We start from the raw sequence: 15,618 nt of genomic DNA, 5'->3' as shown, positions 1-15,618 counted from the left end.
AGTTGGGGAGTGTACCACTGTCTGAGATATAGTGAGGATGGGATACTAGAATCCAGTCTATTATACTTCCAGTAGTGGAGTTCTTGGAAGATCTAGTAGTGGATTTGATTAATTGTGTGTAGTTATATAAGTTAATATTGAGTGAGTTAGATGGAGATTGGATTGTGGCCCAGTTTATGTCAATGTCACCTAGGATTATGGTTTTGTGAGTGATACTGGAGGAGACCCAGGACAGAATGTCTTCAAGGGGTGAGACATTGTCACCCAGGGGGATATAGACGGAGATGACAAACATGGGTTTATGCTTGTTTAGGTGGAGTAGGGCTGCTATCATTTCTGCCTTGCCAAATTTGGGGAAAGGTTTGGTATAGGATGTGACTAGGAGGGATGCGGAGTATAAGAGTGCTACCCCACTCCCCTTTTTATGTGTTGTCATTTCTTAACATGCAGTAGTTGGGCGGTATTAGTTCGGAATCTTTTATATGGGGCTTAAGCCAGGTTTCTGAGATTGAGAGAATATCTGGTTGGTTATATAGAAGCCAGGCATGAAGGTCTGGAATTTTGTTACAGACGCTCTGAGTATTTAGAGCTGAGAAATGGAGGGCTTTACCTGTTGTTTGGTGGGGATGGGGGCGGGGTTGGATTCAATATGGTAGAGGGGGCAGGATTTGGGTGAATGTCACTGGAGAGGAGGACAGAGATAAGATGATAGGGGAGGTATTTTATTTGTTTGGGAGATACAGCGCAGGTAGTGAGTTTTGAGGATATTTCACTAGTGTAATTGGGAGTAGTGTTTTTAGTTAGGACTTCATAGGAGAAGAGCATGGTGGTGTTGAGGGGGAAGAGACTGAGAGAAATATAGGTAGACATGTGTATGTCGTTTGTGAAGGATAGGGTAGTGGTGTGAAATTGGGGGGAATGATTTGCGTTGGTAGGTTGGGTTAGATAGTTTAGGTAAGTTAAAGTTGTTAGAAGTAGTATTTGAGTAAATATGGATAGAGTTTTGTGGGACATGGTGTTGGTTTGGATTTTGGGAATTTGATTTTGGGTTTTTGCTTGTTAGTTTATTAGATAAGTAGTGTTAGATAGTAAAGTCTAAGGTGGTGGTTTCTTCTGAAGGAGAGGACTGTGGGAGGAGACTGGTGGGGGTATGATGGGTAGTCTGGATTGGATAGTGGAAGAGGTGGGAGTTGATAGCTAAGTATAAGTGTAGCGGTAGTGGGGGTGGATGGGAGTTTGGGGGAAGGGGAGTGGAGTGAGCCCGCAGGGCAAATGGAGTGGGTAGAGCCAAAGGAATGAAGAATCAGGACAGTGAGGAAAACAATCAGTGTAGTGGAAGGTAAGTTCAGAGGAAGGTATGCGGGGGGGGGGGGGTAAAAGGGATGTTTACAGTAGTGGTATAAGGAAAAGGATTTGAGTGTTTCAGAGTGGTTGGGACTGATGGAGTGAAGCTAGTGAAGAAATGGATGAGGAAATAACTTATTAACTGTACTAAGAGTGAAGGAAAAAAAGAGAGAAAAAGAAAGTTAATAGTCGTCAAATCCTATAATTGCAGAGAGTGGAACCACAATGGGATGCTGAAAATAAAAAAAGAAGGGGAAATCAGAGAGTTGAATTAAGAGTCTAGGATGAGGGCAGGTATGGGGGGATGCAGAGTAAGAAGGGTAAGGCTGCTGGCTGTCCTGGCAGGCAGCGTGCTCTAACCACGTAGCAAGTTTTGAGCAATATCACATTAAATTATAGGAGGTAGAACAACATTTCACATATTTTCATTAATTCCTTAAGGAGTTCAGCTTGGGGAGTAGCTTGGCTCTTTTCCTGTTGGGGATGAGGCAAACAGATTTTGGTATATAATTATTTTTGTTCTTGGGTGTCCACTAGTGCAAGGTCGCTAAGTGAGTATTTTAGGTAGGAAGGATGGAATGCTGGAGAGATATAAAGAGAGTTGTTGTTTGTCTTTTGAATTTTTCCCGGTAAGGGGTCGCCACAGCGGAACTCCGGACCATTAATGATTGGCAGCAGATTTTTACGTAACGCCGAGGTGCCAGCTCGATGCCCAACCTTCAACGAAGGCATGCCCACTTACGCACGCATGTCTTTCGAATGCTACCCAACCACGGGGAGGACATGCAGACTCCACACAGAAGGCACTCCCAAGCCAAGCCGAGAATTGAATGGGATAACCTCTTGCTGTGAGGTAACAATGCTACCACCACGTCATGGAGAGATATAAAGAGAGTGAAAGTTGTAAAAAAAAGGGTGTAATAAGCAAAGAAATACAGGTCATTCAAAAGTGAATAAAAAATGCATATATATCATCAATTTCAAAATCAAAGAATTAGGCACAGAAACAGTTTCAGTGTTACCTTAGAATAGACAGTGTAACTAGGATCTTAAGCTGTATATGAGTGTCTGCACTTAACTTCTTAATATATCTCAAAACTGGCTTCAAGCTATACACTAAATTATTACTATAGATTGTTTAACAATTGCCACAGTTTGGCATTAAATTAAGGCTCCTCAGACTAACAGCAAACAACATTCACTTATACTAGGCTTAAATTTGTTTCTGTTGAGCAAGATTATATGGTGAACGCTTGTTTCATTAACTTTACAATGGCATAATTATACTTAAATTAGGCTCTGCAAGTGAAATACTTTAGGTACAAAACAGGTTAAATCATTGTGTTCATCAGGAATACACAAGAGGAACACATAATTCTAAACAAACGAATGCTAGTTTGCATTTCTTTTCATTGCACAGTTTTGTTTTTGTTAGGCAAGGTTATCAGGTGAAACGCTAGTTTGATGAAACTTTTCAATTCCACAGTTATATTAAGTAGACTCGGCAAGTGGATAATATATTAGGTACAAAACATGTTAAATGCTCGTGTTCAGCAGTGGTACTCAAAAGGAACGCATATCAAATTCTAATAAACAGAACGCTGGTTTGCATATCTATTCATTGTCACAGTTGTACTTGAAACTGGAAAACACAATAATCATGGGAAACAAGTCGCTGGCATGGACTGTTATTCAATAAACACAGTTTTGCTTAAGTAAGGCACATCCAGTAAGTATTCTAGGGTCAGAGCTGGTTAAATCCTCGTATTTAGCGAAATTTAATGCTAATACGCTAGAAGTGACTATTGCACTCATTCAGCATTACTACAGCTAGTAAACGCTTGAATGATTAAAAACTACACTGCTGCTTCACAATGCGCTTTCTGTACGCTAACACAAGTTGGCGGTTTTACGGCAGAAAGGACACGTACAATTTGAACAGATCAGGAAACACTTATACAAAGAGAATTGCAGAGTTTCACAAAATGTACAAATAATACAGATTTGCAGCTACAAAAACACAGTAAAAGCAACGGCCAGGGACATACAGCAGCCGAAGGCAGCACTGGGGATTTAAAGATGGTGCCCCATGGGATTGGATCCTTATGATAGGTTTAGAGCAGATATGGAGTGGAAGGGGGAGGAGTAGGGCTGTTACTTCTTCCCATTTCATGTCCTATACATTTTAATTTTTTTACTGTTTCTTTTACTTCTTCTGTCCTTTCGGCATCCTTGTTATGTTCCACTGGGTCTTCATAGGTATTTCTCCAAAATATGTCTAGTTCTTTTTTGGTGGTGTTTCTATTCCTTTTGCATTGCTTATTTTGTACTTTTTCTTTATATTTATCTGCATATCTTCTAAGCTTTTCTGCCTGTGCTGATATTTTTAATTTATTATTTGCAAAGGTGTATGATAGATCCTGATCTGGTCTGCTCTAATACTGCACATTGCATTTATCACTTCTATCGTTCTAAATATTTTTGTTGATCTGTTCCCTCTTCTATAATCTTCTAACAGTGACTTGTCTTAATTGCTTTAAACTTTTCTCTATTCAATAATTCAATGATGGAATTTGATTTTTCCTTCCTTTTCTTGCTGCCCTGTATTTTTGTGATAAGACTTTATCTGCCATTAATTTAGCTGCACAGTAACAATCTTATTTACTTCTGTTATATCACATGAACTTCTGTTAATAGTTTTGATTACTGTGTTCATTTGTTTTATCAGACATAACATTTTGGGTCTTACTGACTTTCTGTAAGCTATTTCTTTCATCAGTCTTACTATGTCTATCCATCTCTATTAAATCAAGCAAACTCTCCCCTTAAATGTTTTTCTTCTAAACTGAGGGCACATTGTTTATTCTCCATTTCCTACAGGCATTCTACTAAAAGTTAGAAACATCTTCCCATGACATATTCTCTTCAGCTGCATCCTGCTGCTCTATCATATGGGAACTCGCTGGCTTATCACTCCACAACATTGACTGCATCACAGTTGCCAAAGTTTCCTGTGCCTTCTCTTGCTGATGTAACTCCAACTGAACATTCACACTGGTTTCTTGCTGAAGGCTCCAGACTATTTTCATGTGGTAACTGATCAGATGCTTTACATTCCACCTGTTTCTCCTTAATTTGGGGACTCACTGTTCCATCATGGTGTGACGTTACCAGTATTGCATTTTCAACACTAAATATTTTGCTTCACAGGTAATCCATAACTTCAGTTTCTCTTTCTTTAACTTCTCCATTACTAATCCGCTTTTCTACCCCCCCCCCTATTTTATTTTTTGTACTGTAAAATTTTCATACCTTATCACTCCTGTAAGAGATGAGGTATCTTAAGGAAACCTCAGTGGAAACTGTGTGTTTGACCTCTAATGTGGGCATATCTAGGATAAGATGCAGTTGCTGTTAAGGTTATGCACTGTGCCATCCAAGCATGAAACTACACTAGGACAGAAGCTCTCTTTCTGCCTCTGTAATGTACCAAATGAGCCCACTGCTCACCGCAGGCCTTTAGGAATAACCTGCAGTCTGTTAGTCCCATATAGCACATTGCACTATAGAGATCTCAATTCCTTTGCCTAAGTTCAAGCTGTGTACCAGCACTAAGGCCATATGACTATTTAGTAACAGATTTCTGAATTGAACACTCTGTCACCAGCCCACGAATCCACTTGTCTCTTACAGGATTTTACGTTCTTACTGTCTCTTAATATCAGTGGAAATTTGTTCCATAATATCACCAATCCTTATGTCAAGTAAAAGTGATGTAAATGTATCCTCACAGTACCTAACTCAAACTTTATAGCCTGATGTCTCCATGTTAAACTACAGCTGTAATTTTTTTATGTCCAAGATAGCTTCTAAACTTGGGGCATGAAAGACTTTGTAGGCAAATATTAACTTACCATTGAATTAACGATAATGAATAGTAAATAATAAATAGAGGTATATGCATCTAATATTTTAACTGTAAACTTTGTGAAATAAAATCTTCTTGATGAAATGTCTCTGTAATCTCTCAAAATAATTAAACTGACCTGCACTCTATATACAAAAAAAATATATATATATATTGTACTGTAAGATTGGTCTAATACACGCTTCATATAGTAATGAAAGACACATCTCATTTCTTGTGCTATGATTTTTAAATGTATCCCATTTGATGCATAACATCTGGAGTGTTTATTTTTACTTTTGCTGGACCATTTGATGCATAGGTTTATTACTTATCAGTTGAGTGTGTATGTGTCAAAGGAAAGATTAGCATTCATGTTTATGCTATTATTCCCAAGTCTTTATATAGGATGTGATGATGCAAGGTAGTGTCAGCTATGCCAGAGGGAGTAGGGTAGTGCATGTGCAACATACACCAGCATAGGTAGCTGAAGTTTTGTAAATAATTATATGTCATTTGTACATACACCTGACTTATACAGATGATTATGTTGAAAAATTGTCAAGCTGCTTGTGTTAAAAATGTACCATCAGTGCTGGACAGGAAAGAAATACACCTGTGTGTTAGACTGTATTGTAACTGTTGAAATGAATATACTGTAACAGAGGATACTGGAAGGGAAGAGGTTAATCTCAGTCCAGCTAACTTTGAAAAACAGTCTGAAATTAAATTACCTGGTTTAGGCCATAAAGATTGTATCTTGCAGTTCTGATTGCAGACAGAGACAAAATGTCTTTGAAAACTAGGACTAGAAATCCTACAGTATTGTCCTTAGGGTTAAACTAATTGCTATTGTGGAAGGGGCATAGTTTTGGAATGGTTTATAGCTTCCAGATACTATAACCCATCTTAGTAAAGCTCTAGCTGTATGTATGGTAATGCACATGTGCTAAATTATGGTTTAATTTCTAGTAAAAGGGGGTAGTATGGGAACCAGAATCAGATGACCAGATGTATATGATGTAATTCTGTAATCCAGCACTGAAATTATGTTTTAATACTAGATGAAACAGAAGTCTCAGTGCAGTCTGCTTGTGAAACCTGACAAAGGACCCCTCACCCACGTCATTTTTCCTTGTTTTAGTAAGTAACCAGGGAATAGTAATTATTTAGATCAGTCAGGAGAATATAGTGAGATTCTTTCCTGTAGCTGTGTGAATCTATCCATTTGTGCTATTTTTAATATTTCCTGTGATTGAAACTCTGGTGTTTAGTGTAAATAAATATTTAGTATTTTCATGTTCTTTTATTACTTATTAAATATATTTAAACTTTTCATTTTTGCTGCTCTTTTAGAGAATATTTTAACCTTTGAGAATACTTATATTTATTTGGTGACACTGTGGTCACTCCTAAAAGCCTCACTGCATTGGTCAAACACTACCATTTGTATTAGTATTAATTTTAATCAGTATAATTGGGTACACTGGCAAAAGCCTTAGAGTAGCTGGCTTTGGAGTGCCCTGGTGGCAGTATCTACCTTACAGTCTATGTAGAGGGGCATAGCTGGTAAATCTGTGACAACCTTTCCTAGGTGTGTGTCTGTGTGTGTGTGAAAATTAAATCTCAAAGAATGTGTGTATGCCAGCTACTTGAAGCAGGGGGACACAGCACTGGCTTCACAGATAGGGTGGTGAAGGACTTGGCTTGAGATACTCGGCTGAGGACTCAACTCTACAGCTGTGTCAGTGTGGAATCTTACTGGGGGCCTGGAAAGAGAAAGGGAAATCCAGCCCATGGACTGAGTGTGCTCCATGTGCGATCTTAAGGAAAAATTAGCTTGGTGCAGAGATCTGCATCTGGAAGTAAAGTGTGTATTTAATTTTGTTCCAAGTGAACGTCCCTCACTGTTGTCAGTGGTGAAAATTCAGGCTGCTTGATTATTGGCCCATAGGAGGGGCGTCACACCTCTTTTTTAGTAGATATTCTGGTAGGTGCATAGGTGATTGAACTGTAGCCTTTCCAAAAATACAGTAGATTACATTGATCATAACTAAAATGTATACCTATGTCATATGCCCAATCACTGATCTGTCTCATATAAGAATTTAAATGCTCAATATTAGTTTCAGTTTCTGCATATCAACTGGGAAAACTTTTTTCAGACTGTCAACAGGTTGTGTGTTCCAGCCTATCTTGGTGACTGAATAGTATTTACTGCCTCTGACTGAGAGGGGGACACTTTTTTTTTTTGTTGTTGCCAAGGTTGACCTCATCAGATGAGGTAGCTTTCTCACTGGGCAGTACAACATCATGAGTGTGAGCTTCAAAATATAGATTAAGTTCATAAACCTTACTTCAAGTGTGAGCGTTGCAAACTGCAAAATGGAACATGGACTACTTAGAGAAGTTCAGTCTTGTTCTGATGTATTTGGTAGAGTTATTTTACAAATTATGAGGTCCTTAGTGAGAAGGACAGTTTTCCAATCAAGCTTAAAAGAGGCTTTAGTAAGGTGTGTACTCAAAAAAAGGACCTCTGTAGGTTTCAGGAGTAATATCCCATCTGTAGCCTGCACTTTACTGGCAAGGTTCCTGTGATTAGAGTACAGCTTGAATTGTTTCCTACAACTTATGGTCTCCAAGTTCTTTGTCAGTTCATCTTAAGGAAATGACACAGCAGTAAGACTGCTCTTTTAAGAGTTGTTAATAAACTGAAGATGAAAGGTCAATATTGTTCTTCAAAACTGATCTTCCTTGTGCTCTCAGCAACACATGACACTGTGGTCCACGGAATCTTACAGAAGCACCTACGCTCCTTCTCTGACTTATCTTTTACAGTTTTTGACTGCCTTGCCTCTTACATCTTGGAAAAATATACTGGTTACAGTTGTTTCAAGGTCAGCACATAAGGTATCAACATTTAAGTATGTTGACCTACATGAAATGGATTTCTGTAGTATTAAAGAGATGTTTAAACTTTACCAATCAGCTCAACTTTTCCACTCATAGGCAAAAAGGCTGATTCCCAGGAAGAAGATTTCCACGTGGAATTCGTTTTTTTGTTGCTATATGTCAGCCTAAGCTGCAGGATTTCAAGCAATCCCTAAATATCTTCAAACAACCTACTCAATCAAATATTTTGAACATATTGTTGATTTCTGGCGTGCTTAATCAGGATTAGTCATTTTAGAATCATAAAAAAGCTCTTCTAGTATTCTAATGTTTTATCTTAGCGTTTTATCAGCTTGCTAATAAACTCCAATGATTAAATGCACATAGGTTCATAAGTGTTTACTATGCTAATGACCACAAGGGCCTTTTTAAGCCTAGCCATACATCCCAAATCTCTGACAAGTTTTGATATCCTTGATAAGTGTAAGCAGGGGCTTGTGAGATAAAACAGTTACAAGCAGGGGCCTGGGAAATGAATCATTTACAGGTTGCCTGTTTCCATTAGATACATAGGAGCCAAACCAGGGATGAATTTCCTGTTCCCCATCCAATTGTCCAAGTTGCACTTGAATTGGTTTAGGGAAGAACTCTGCTTCACATGGATGGGGAGCCTGTTCCAGAGATGGGGTAGTCTCTGGGATACATACTTGTCTCTTCAGCAGGTCCTCTTTATATCACAGGCAAGGTTTAAGTCTTCAGAATGGTAATTCTGATGCTGTTTGTTTTGTGGATATGCAGGAGGTCTATCAGAATTGCACCTGACAATGTCCTGTATGCCAGGCATAGATCTCCCCTCAAAAGTCTGTAGGAGACAGAATGAGGGATAGGGCCTGGAGCCGGTACATACAGGACATTTTACTAATGCCCTGTATTCTTTTAGTGAAGAACCTCTGTGGATCTTCCAATTATTGGATATGCCTGGTTAGGTACACACCAAAGGGGGCACTGTACTCAATGATAGGTCAGATGAATGCCGAATACAGTGGAACAATGACTTCCTTGGGCTTAGATGCCTTACTTTTGTTTAGAATTTGTACAAGCTAGAATGATTTCCTCACTTCTGTAGACACGAGATGGTAAAAGGCTAGATTACTGTCTATGCGTGTCCCTAAGTCCCTGACCACTGGGTCAGCTCTAAGGGGTGTGTTGTCAGTGTGACAGTTACCAGGGATGGATGACTTCCCAAAGGATACTATAATGCATTTCTTGGCATTTAGTTTTAGTCCATGGCTCTGACAAATGTTGTTTGTCTGTGTCAGCCCTTCCTGGTGAACATTTATGTTAGTGTGGGATTCAATGACAGCTCCTAATTTGCAAACAAATCTGCAAATTTAGTCAGCCAGAGACCACTGACATTGGCCTTGATTTCAGAGAAGTAAATGCAAAAAAGGATAGTTGCAAGAACTGATCCCTGAGGGACTCCACTTGTGACTGGCCTCGTTGTAGAGGTGGACTCTCCAATTCTAACTTTCTGGGTCCTGTCTGTGAGCCAGCTGGCTATCCACTGGGTGGCATGCAGGTTTGTACTTAACCTCATGAGTCTGTCAACAATGCCTGAGTGAAGTATTATGTCAAATACCTTGGCCAGATCAAGGTAGGGAGTTTGAACCATTCTGCCCTCATCCATTGCTTTGGTAACCTTCTCAAAGAAGTCCCCCAGGTTGAGTAGGCATGACCTGCCCTTGACAAAACCAAACTGGGTTGGGTCCACTATCGGGAGGCTTACTATATCACTACTGATAATTTTGATGATAATTCTTTTCATGGCTTTATATATAAGACTAGTGAGACTTATGAGTCTGTAATTTCCAGGGTCTGTAGACGGCCCACCTTTGTGCAGAGGGATGACTGTTGCTGTTCTCCATTCATGAGGCACGAAGCCTGTTTGTAGGCTACAGTTAAATAGCAATTCCAGATGGCTTGATAGGTCATGTTTCATGCTATTTAGAATGCATCTTGGGATATTGTCTGGAACCACTGATGCAGTGTTTTGGCCTTACAGAGAGCATTAAGGACCTGTTCCCTAGTGATAGCAGGGGGAGTTATAATTGACGGTATTTCCTGAGGTAAGGTTGAGGGAGAGAGAGTGGTAAAGTTGAAGCTGAATAAATTGGCCAATAGGTTTGCAATATCTTCTGGCTCAGTATAGGAAACCTCATTTACAATGAGCTCTGCACACAACTGTGTGTTGTCTTTGAAGTTGCAGACCTAGCTAAGGAATGCCTTGTGGTTTTCCTTGGCCTGGGAGGCTAGATTTACCTTAGATTTGGCTTTGGTAGATTTTATTTGTCCTCTGAATTATCTTGTCAGTTTGATGATAATACTTTTATCCTGCTGGGTGCTGTACCTCCTAATTTTTGCCATGGTTTTCTTACTTCTGTATACAGTCTATTGATTCTGTGATACCACCAGAGTGGATTTTTTTTTTAGTTAGTCCTGTACATCTTCCTCGTGGGTACAGCTGCTTCTATGCAGATATTAACATGCTTGTGGAGGGTTTCTGTGAACAGTTCTGCATAGGCAGCAGTGTTCTCAGGGTTTCACTTAACAACAGGAAGTTAGCATTAGAATGGCTCATGAATACTCCAGGTTTTATTTTTACTTCAGAGGAGACCATTTTGTGGTCTGACCTTACCAGGGAAGACATTACAGTAGGGGGGTGTGCAGCACTGTCCCATATTACTTAGAACCAGATCCAGTATGGTTGCACCCCTGGTTGGTGTATTGACTATCTGGTCCAGGGAGTTTATGTTTACAAAATTCAGGAATCTCTGTGCCTGTACATTTGGTGTCATATAGGATTCCCAGTTAATAGTGGGGTAATTAAAGTCACCCATGAATATGGTATTGGGTTGGATGGTGAGTGCTTACAATAAGTTTAAATACATGGTATATGTTTTCCTGAGTCATACAGGGAGACCTATAGCTTGCAAGGAAGTAGTACTGGATTTTGCCTATGGTGATTTGAACATGGATCAGCTCAAGTGCATTGTCCTGTTTGACCAGCCTTGAGGTATATTTATTTTTGATGTAAATTGAGACACCTCCACTTTTAGTCTCTGTCTATGTAGTAGCTGGTCTAAATGTGTGGAAGGCATTATAACCTTGTTGGTGTGTGCCCTGCAGCTTTAAACCATGTCTTACTGACTGCGCAGATGACAGCATTCTCTAGGGTAAAGAGAGCTTCCATAGAAAGGAGGATTTTCTTTAGACTCCTAGTATTGAGCAGTAATACCTTTACATTTTCTTGGTTTTGATTTGCTATGTCGGAAGTACTTTCAGTTTGGCATTGCCTAAAAAAGGCACTATGGGGGAAGACAATGTTTAGGTAATATTCAAAAGTCTAGAGGCAGAGGTGCAGACCATCCCTGTCAAAGCAGCATGGTCTATTGATCATCTCCTTCCCTGCTGACAAATATTGCACCCCCTCAGAATGACACCAGAAGCTAATCCATTTATTAAAGTCAATCATCTTTTGTTGGTATTGTGGCATCATCCTTGAAGGTAAAATGCTGCTCAATGCTAGGATCATACCAGCCTGAGACACATATTCCAAGAGCTCCATGATGTCTCTCTTCATATAGTCTAGGGAGGTAAGTCTCAGGTCATTTACTCCCTCATGGACTATGACTGAGTCATACTGGTACCTGTGGTCCAGTGACCTGAGTGCAGGCCTAATGTGGCAGATCCTAGCCCCTGATAAACAACTGACCGCAACTTTCTCCTTACTCAGCCTGGTGAGAGGGACATCAGTGTGTCTCACGATGGAGACTCCAATGACCAGAATGTTGGATTGTGTGGTGGCTTGCATTATGGGCTTAGAGGTAGAGGCTCCATGAGATGTAGCTCTATGTGTTGATGTGGGTGTTGTTTTGAAAGAATGCATTTGGGGCTGCTGAAGGTGTTTGTTATGTGTACTTTATTTAGGATGTTTTTGGGGTTTAGGAAGGTAACATTTAAGTGCCTCAGCTGATGTGGGTTTATATGTTTGCTTTGAATTGTGTGTGATGAGTGCAGCATGTGTACTACTGACAACGTTATAGACATTAGGAATACTTTTATGTGACAGCTTTGCCTGCAGTGACATTGTGTAAATACAACTCCCACATACCATACCAGTTTGTTTGAGAATTAACTGGTTGCCAGTAAACATGAGGCAATTTCTACATTGTCTCAGGATGCTCATATCCACCAAGCTGGTAATGGAGACAGTGGGAAAGTTCATATCCATGGCAACAGGCCCTTTTTATTGATCAGACAGTTGGAATGAGAATATAAAGCAATGTTAGGAGTATCCGGCTTGCAAATCTGGGGACAGCGCTAGTTACTGCAAACTAGTTATCCTGTGTACAACTAGGTATTGGTGAAATTTCAATCGTGCTTTTACAGGAAAAATGCCACTCAATGTGTCTATGTCTGTACAGGCCACTGCCAAGCACTTGAGGGAAAACTAATATGCAGACCCTGAAAATTTAAGGATGAAGTATTTAGGCAGATATTCTGAAGTTAGAAATAAATCAAGGAGTACTTACTGAAATCACAGAATTATCTTGTCAAGAATGATGAAAAGAGGGGAGTTGCATGAATGGCTACTACTAGTGCTGGTCTCACCACAGCTTCACTCTGTTGGGATACAATGCTCCTTTGCTTCTTCTGTCACCAGAAGCAAAACAGCAGCACCAATCCCAAGATGAGAAGCAGGCCACAGCCTGTTTGGTGATCAATGGTCTTGTACCAGATGATGCAAGGGTCTGTAGGGCTTGTTGTAGCCTTTTCCTGGTAGATGCTTTCAACTGCAACCAGGCTAATCAGAAACGTCAAGCACAGACAATCACTGCCCAACCAAAAACAGTCAGGAATCAATGCACTCTACGTCTTCTCTCACCAGGTGCAGAATGTAAGCACACATTCCCAACTGTCTCCTATGAAGAAGTTACTAGGCTTTCCTGTGATCAGTAGTCTCCAGAAAATAATGCCCTTGTGCTCATTTTCTCACCATGAGCAAAACAGAAATACTAACCCCAAGATGACCACTGAGAAGCAGAATATATGCTCTCCAATAACTGGTGGTCTTGCAATAGATGTTTAAAGGTAAGATAAAAAAAGGGTTAATATCTTAAGCACTGCAGTGTGCACTAAGCATTTATAAATGAAAAAGGGAGTAAGTTAAGTTTTAGCTGTCTACGCAGAGAGCCACTAATTTTAAAAGAGCAAGACTGATTGAAAGGGGGTAGGCACTTTTGCATTCTGGTTCTATGGAATACAGTGGGGTGGCCAACCAGTAAATTTAACAAGTTGAAGTTGAGTGATTTCACAAAATGAGAATTTTGTGCTTACTCATAACAGCCAGTGAAAGGGGAGAGGGAAGGAGATATGTGGTCAAATTAACATATGGGGCAGGCAACTAGAAAGACAGTTGTGTTTTAAGAAAACAGCAGCAGCTAGGTGGGAAACAAAAAAAAATGTCTGCATGACTCACAAGAGACACAGCTGTGGTCTCTTTCCAAGTTTTAATATGCAATTAAAAGCAGAATACAACTAAAGCACAATTGTAAAGAAAACAAATCACAGCATACAAAATAGAAGGCAGCAATAAAGTAATACAAAATACAAGAAAGCAAACTAACCTTTCTGTCACAGCAAGTTGTGGCAGACTCTGGGTGAGCCTTTCCAGAAAAGCTTTCCCTTAAATAGAAGGTTTAGTTCCTATCTCTACCCCCTCAGTTCACAGATAATTAACCTTAATTGACCTGTTCTAACTTCTGTGTGACTCCTTAATTGATCTCTTCTAATTTCTGTGTCTCACAAGAGACACACCTGTAGTTTCTTTCCAAGTTTTAATATGCAATTAAAAGCAGAATACAGGTAAAGCATCCTGTTTATCCAAAAAAGAAACTGTTATTTCTGTTTCATTGGCAGTCCCTATCTGAAAAGAAGCAGTTGTAGTAGTAATTGCAAGAATGCAAGCATGTTGCTACATCTGGTATAATCTTCCACAAGTGCATGTCATATCGATCTATTATATGGTGTCCAAGGAGAAAGTAACATGCTAACCATGCTAAACCAACATAACCGACAACCTGATGCCCTCTTAACTCCTAATTTCCGTAGTTCTTTTCACTGAGTGACTTCTTTTAGCTCCTAATTTCCGTAGTTCTTTTCCCTGAGTGACTTCTTTTATCTCCTAATTTCCGTAGTTCTTTTCACTGAGTGACTTCTTTTAGCTCCTAATTTCCGTAGTTCTTTTCACTGAGTGACTTCTTTTATCTCCTAATTTCCGTAGTTCTTTTCACTGAGTGACTTCTTTTATCTCCTAATTTCCGTAGTTCTTTTCACTGAGTGACTTCTTTTAGCTCCTAATTTCCGTAGTTCTTTTCACTGAGTGACTTCTTTTAGCTCCTAATTTCCGTAGTTCTTTTCACTGAGTGACTTCTTTTAGCTCCTAATTTCCGTAGTTCTTTTCACTGAGTGACTTCTTTTAGCTCCTAATTTCCGTAGTTCTTTTCACTGAGCGACTTCTTGCACTCATCCTCCTGCATGTGCTCTACATGTCACTCTTGCACTCATCCTCCTGCATGTGCTCTACATGTCACTCTTGCACTCATCCTCCTGTATGTGCTCTACATGTCACTCTTGCACTCATCCTCCTGCATGTGCTCTACATGTCACTCTTGCACTCATCCTCCTGTATGTGCTCTACATGTCACTCTTGCACTCATCCTCCTGCATGTGCTCTACATGTCACTCTTGCACTCATCCTCCTGCATGTGCTCTACATGTCACTCTTGCACTCATCCTCCTGCATGTGCTCTACATGTCACTCTTGCACTCATCCTCCTGCATGTGCTCTACATGTCACTCTTGCACTCATCCTCCTGCATGTGCTCTACATGTCACTCTTGCACTCATCCTCCTGCATGTGCTCTACATGTCACTCTTGCACTCATCCTCCTGTATGTGCTCTACATGTCACTCTTGCACTCATCCTCCTGCATGTGCTCTACATGTCACTCTTGCACTCATCCTCCTGCATGTGCTCTACATGTCACTCTTGCACTCATCCTCCTGCATGTGCTCTACATGTCACTCTTGCACTCATCCTCCTGCATGTGCTCTACATGTCACTCTTGCACTCATCCTCCTGCATGTGCTCACAATGTCACTTTATCTGTTTCTTATTCACTCTTTTTCCTAACCTTTGACGTCTCACAAAGTTTCTCTCCCAATCTATGCTCGCAATTTGCATTCACTCTAAATCTCCTACATATTCTACATTATTCTTACGCTGTTTTTGTAGAGATTTTACTTTTATTATATTTTTTATACTGTTCATGCTTTAATTTGATACATTAACTCCTGTTCACCTGTAAAAGTATACCATGGCAGTTGTTTAATAGCTGCTATATTATTCTTGC

General features: G+C 39.9%; 1 protein-coding gene across 2 annotated transcripts in view; it reads right to left on the bottom strand.

Annotated features, from left to right (window-relative positions):
- LOC122789471 (microsomal triglyceride transfer protein large subunit-like) overlaps window positions 1-15,618 on the bottom strand; it is a 1,260,333-nt gene that overhangs the window by 413,185 nt on the left and 831,530 nt on the right. The gene's annotated exons all lie outside the window — the stretch shown is intronic.

This window comes from Protopterus annectens, chromosome 14.part0 (genome assembly GCF_019279795.1).
Source record: "Protopterus annectens isolate FY-2018-M chromosome 14.part0, PAN1.0, whole genome shotgun sequence".
Taxonomy (NCBI): Eukaryota; Metazoa; Chordata; order Ceratodontiformes; family Protopteridae; genus Protopterus; species Protopterus annectens.
Note: the sequence above shows the minus strand (reverse complement) of the source record. Positions and strands in the feature narration are given on the sequence as shown.